Here is a 6,008-nt window from a genome sequence, read left to right as displayed (position 1 = left end):
GCCTGTATCTCTTCTGTCTCAGTTAGTTTTATAGGAACATAGTGGTATTCTCTCATTTGTATAGCCTGTATCTCTTCTGTCTCGGTTAGTTTTATAGGAACATAGTGGGATTCTCTCATTTGTATGGCCTGTATCTCTTCTGTCTCGGTTAGGGTTTTACTGCTGTGAACAGAGACCATGACCAAGGCAAGTCTTATAAAGGACAACATTTAGTTATGGTTGATTTGCAGGCTCAGAGGTTCAGTTCATTATCATCAAGGCAGGAACATGGCAGCATACAGGCAGGTATGGTACAGGAGGAGCAGAGAGTTCTACGTCTTCATCTGAAGGTTATTGTGGAAGACTGGTTTCCAGGCAGCTTGGGTGAGGGTCTTAAAGCCCACACCTAAAGTGACACACCTACTCCAACAAGGCCACACTCCCCAAATAATGTCACTCCCTGGGCCAAGCATATACAAACTATCACAGCTGCCTGCCTTGGGTCCAACAAGACAGAACTGAGCTGTTGTGATAAAATATAAGTGGACATGAAAGCCTATTTGTAGTGGTATAGAGAAATTCAACAGGATGTTTACAAAATAATTATTTTATTTTGTAATTCTAATGGCCATTTTTTTAAAATGGTGTTATGGGAAAGTTGTTTTCAGGGTTGTTTGGAGAAAGGTAAGGCCAACATCTGGCCCCAGCATAACCACATGTGGACCTCACTGTCTCCTAATTCAGGTTTCAGGGTGACAAGGTTTCCCTGCTTCCCTGCTGCATTATGGGTAGGTGTGGGGCAGGGGACAGCAGAGTGAGGAAAGAATAGAGGATGAGTTGGAGGTGGGAAAATGTCTGGGGAAGTGAGGGCTGGAGAGAGGGAAGAGCTTTGGGGAACTTTGCAGGGGGAGAAGAGGTGTGTGTGTGGGAGAATCGGTTAAATTAACACTCTGGGGCAAGGACACATCCAGGAGTCATTGAGAATGAGAAATGGAATAGACAATGTTGGTGTATGTGGGTGGGGCAAGGAAGAGGGGACTAGGGGTGAGGTGGGGACAAGAATATGAGGGATCAGTTGGGAGAGTTTGAAGGAGGACAGTACTCAGAGAGACAACTGGAATGGGGTTGGGGTGACACTGACATATCTGGGAAGAGCTAGTAATCAAGGGCAGTGGAAAGTCTTAGGAATTTTTTGTGGTGACTGTAGCTAAGACTCCTAGCAATGAGGGTTATCAAACCAGAAACAGCCACCGCCTATAACCAGATAAGACCTCCAATGAAGGGATTAGGACACCAACACTCCCACAAAACCTTAGACCCACAATTTGTCCTGCTTGCAAGATGTGCACGGGTAAAGATGGAACACAATTGGAGGCATGAGCCAACCAATGGCTGGTACAGCTCGAGACCCAAGTCATTAGAGGAGCCCACCCATCTATTATCGATGGCTGTATTAATGATACTCTGCTATACTGTGGACAGGAGCCCAGCAAAACCTTCATCAGAGAGGCTTCACCCAGCAACTGATGGGAACAGGTGCAGAGACCCACAGCTCAACGTTAGGCTGAGCTGTGAGAATCCTGCGGATGATTGAGAAGAGGGATTGTAGGAGCCAGAAGGGTCAAGGACACCACAAGAAAACCAAATTAATCAACTAACATGGGGACATAGCAACTCACAGAGACCCAATCACCAACCAGGGAGCGAACACAAGACTGACCCTCTGTCATGTGTAACAGCTGTGTAGCTTGTTTTTCATGTGGGACTCCTAACAGCAGGAGCATGGACTGTCTCTGACTCTTGCCTGCTTTGGGGACGACACTTCCTACTGGTCTGCCTGCTCTAGCCTCAGTAGGAAAAGGAGTCTTACTGCAATTTGATATAATAAGGTCTGTTGATACCCATGGGAGGCCTTCACTCTTCAGAAGAGAAATGTATAGAGAATAAGGTATGTGGGGTAAGGATGGTATGTGGGGTGTGAAGAACTGGGGGTATAGGCAGGTGTCTAAAGTCTGTTCAATATGTAAAGTAAATAAATACATGATTAAATACATACATACATACATACATACCTCCTGGAATTCAACTTAAAAAAATGGAAGTGGACCTTGACTGGGCAGTGGTCAATATGTAAAGTAAACAAATACATGAATAAATAAATAAACAAACAAACAAATAAATAAATAAATAAAGGAATTCAACTTAAAAAAATGGAAGTGGACCTTGACTGGGCAGTGATGGCTTCTGCCTTAAATCCCTAGAGTCAGGAAGATCTTTAAGTCTGAGGCCAACCCTGTCTGAAGAGTGGGTTCTTGTACAGCCAGGTCTCCTCAGAGAAACCCTATGTGTATAAAAAAGGGGTTTATTCATCCAAATGAGTATGGCTATGAGTTTGGTGGCTATATTATAATTCCCCTGGGAGAGAGATCAAGCTAACTGTTCAATGAATTCCAGTTACTGGAGCAAGGGCAGGCTATTTTGGAAGAAAGACTCCAAATTTGTGTTACAGGAAAGGGGAATAGGCTTTGGACCCCTTCCAGAGTAAGAGTATAGATCAGATATGATAGGGGAGCCCCCTGAAAACTATAAAAGGTCAAGAAAATCCAACAGGACAGGTAAAGATTCATTGTGCCCTTGTTCACATGACATGAATGTAGACTTATTACAATTGGTTATTGAGAAAATTACTCATAAAAAAGCTGTCTTTCACCTGCTCAAACAAGGCACAAAATTCATCCTTAACTCATCTGTGCACTCTACACAATCCATACGAATATCTTCATGGTACTAAAATTTTGGTTGTGAGATTCATATATTGCAGAATGTACAGCTCTCACAAGATTCATCTGCTGGGATGCTCAACTGACCTGCTGTCCCAGTGCCCTGCTTCCTGTTGCTGTCCAGAGACTTGCTTCAAAAACAGCTTTAAGGCTGTATGCGCCAGTGTAGAGGAATGCCAGGCCCAGGAAGCTGGAGTTGTGGCTTAGTGAGCAGGGGGAGGGGGTGAGGAATCGGGGATTTTTGGAAGGGAAACAAGGGAAGGGGAGAACATATGAAATGTAAATAAAGAAAATATCTAATAAACAAAGAAACAAACAAAAGAATGCTTGGCCCATAGGGAGTGGCACTGTTAGGAGGTGTGGCCTTGTTCAATTAGATGTGGTCTTGTTGGGAGAAGTGTGTCACTGTGGGGATGGACTTTGAGGTCTCCTGTGCTCAAGCTACACCCAGTGTGGCACACAGACTCTGCTTCCTGCTGATCAAGATGTAGAACTCTCAGCTCCTTCTCCAGCACCATGTCTGCCTGCGTGCCTCCATGCTTCCAACCATGATGACAGTGGACTAAACCTCTGGACTGTATGCCAGCTTCAGTTGAATGTTTTCTTTTATAAGAGAAATAAAAAAGAGTATGGATGGAGGCAGGTGGAATAGGAGGATCAAGTCAGGACGTAGAGGGGAGAAGGGCTTATTGGAGAAATATGGGTAGAGAAGGCTAAAAGTCAGGGGCAATTGAGGTGCTTTCTCAAATGGCATGACACAGGGTGTATGAACCACTCCAAGGCAGGCCTCATAATTCAGGAGTAGTCTTCCAGTATAGAATGAACTCCATAGCTTTTTCTCTGTTTGTGCTTCCAATTGTTTACAATTTGATGGGTTTTGCTTGTTCAATTGTTTTGTTTTTATTTTTCTTTTTTTGGTGGTGTTTTATTTTGTTTTCTTAGTTTTGGGGTTTTATTGTATTGATTTTTTTTTTCAGAAAGAACTTACCATTGAGTGGGTGTGGGGAAGGACCTGAAAGGACTTGGGGGAGGAGAAAAATATCATCAAAAAATATTTCAATTTAAAAACTGTTTAAATAATAAAAATGTAATTTATGAGTAAATAAAGAAATTAAATTAAATTAAATAAAAAGGAAAAAGAAAACAGCTTTAGGATTGCTCCTGATTCCAGGTCATCTCTCCTTATTCAACCTTTCAGATGGAAAGAATCAGTCCAAACTTCACTCAAGCTCTGAAACTTACACTATATGCAGACCTGGATAACAGATGCTGAAGCTGGCTTTCTTAAGTCTAACCAGTCTTTCTAATTTTCCAGCCCCTCTCCAGCCCTTTAGAAAATTTCTTGTCACCATTTTCCACAGGAGGAAGTTGTAGAGATTTGCCATCCTGATTCCTTGGGGTTGGGTGTCTGGTTATGGGTATTTTATAAATTATAGATAATTTTAAAATGATCTTAATTTTCGACAGGAAGGAAATATATGGGATGGATTACTAATTTTATTCTTAAAAAACATTGTATATCCATAATCTTAATTGATATAAGTTTTTATAATTGATACAATTTGAAGTTATAATTTCTTACATTGGTGTAAAATTTATATAGTGTTACACTTTAAGTTTTAAGAATACTGAGGCTTAGAGCCAGTCCTTCTAATAGTTGCTTTACCGACAGTTTAAGTTTCACAAGTTAAGGGCCAGACAATAAACTCATGGTTATGTTACATTCTGATGTAATTATAATAAAGTGTTTTCAGCTTACCTCAATAGAAATGGCTAAGAGTAGATAAGGTTTAAGAGTTCAAAGGTACTTTATTAGAGAGTCATCAAAAACACCAACAATCCACAGAATGTGATATTGAATGTTATTTCATTATTAAGGATCTTTTGACCATGAAACATACAGCTTTCTCCATTCCCCTTTAAAGAAGAATTGGACATCTTTACCTTCAGGCAAGGTTGCTTATTTTGGTGAGGTAGCCACTGGACAGAAATTGCTCATATCATCTACAGACAATGAACTGTTTAAAAGGACAAACAGAAGTGGGATCGTTGACTACTAAGTTCTGCCAAGACAGGGTCAGCTGGTCCTTCATATTTCCTCCTTCACAAAGATCTGCCAGATGGTTCTGGGCCAGAAGGCTGAGGACAGATGAAATATTATAAGAATTTATGGACTGTCCAGGTAGGCGGCTGTCTGTATAATGTTTATAAGTTTAGGAAGCTATGTTTGGTGTTTCCTATATACTCAGGTAATATTTAATTCATACTCGGATTTCTGACAGGGTTGAAGACTAGTTAGAGTCTCATAATCAAACTCAAGTTGTTTAGCATTCAGAGAGAGGTTACAGAGTGGAGGACATGGTGTCCAGATGATGTTTCAGGTCTAAACCTAATTCAGGGATAGAATTGTAAGTCATTAAGTTAGGAATGATGGTAGAGTACTTTATGTAATTGATAAAAATGATAAACTAGATGTTAATTGTCACATCTATTACTTTGGAATTTACATGTCCTCTGTAATTTACATGATTATTATGGTTTTGTTCAATTTCTATCTTTTTTTAACGACTTATTCATTATTATAATTAAGTACACTGTAGCTGACTTCAGACACACCAGAAAAAGGTGTCAGATTTCCTTACAGGTGGTTGTGATCCACCATGTGGTTGTCGGGATTTGAACTCAGGACCTTTGGTAAAGCAGTCAGTGCTCTTACCTGCTGAGCTATCTCACCAGCCCTCAATTTATTTCTGAGACAAAAGATTTTTTTAATTGGACAGAAAAGGTGAGATGTAGGGCGTGGTTCTGATGCTTTGTTGGGGAATATGCATGTGAACTCTGAAGGTCCTGTTTCCCAATTGATTCTTGATCTATCAATAAAGATGCTAGCTAGTCAGCCCGCACACTGCCATCCAGCTACTGCAGGCAACACAGCCTGCACTCCATGTCTAGGGTCAGGAGCCCCTGACTGCCTCCATGCTGCTGCAGAGCTCTCCCCCACCCCCAACAGAAGCAGATGCTGGGGGAGTGTCTATTCTCACTTATCCAAACAATGCATTCAAACCTGGCTGGGAAAATTATGGGGATGCTGCTGGAAATGGACAACTCTGAGCTGCTGCACAAACTAGAGTCCCCTTAGTCTCTCTGACCCAAGGTGCATGAAACTGTGGCAGTCCTGCAGGCTCATCTCTGATCTAAGGTGGATGATGAAGCTGTGGCAGTCCTGCAGGCTCATCTCTGATCTAAGGT

This window comes from Mus pahari, chromosome 18 (genome assembly GCF_900095145.1).
Source record: "Mus pahari chromosome 18, PAHARI_EIJ_v1.1, whole genome shotgun sequence".
NCBI classification, from domain to species: domain Eukaryota; kingdom Metazoa; phylum Chordata; class Mammalia; order Rodentia; family Muridae; genus Mus; species Mus pahari.
The sequence above is the reverse complement of the archived record's forward strand: the minus strand, read 5'-3'. Positions refer to the sequence as shown.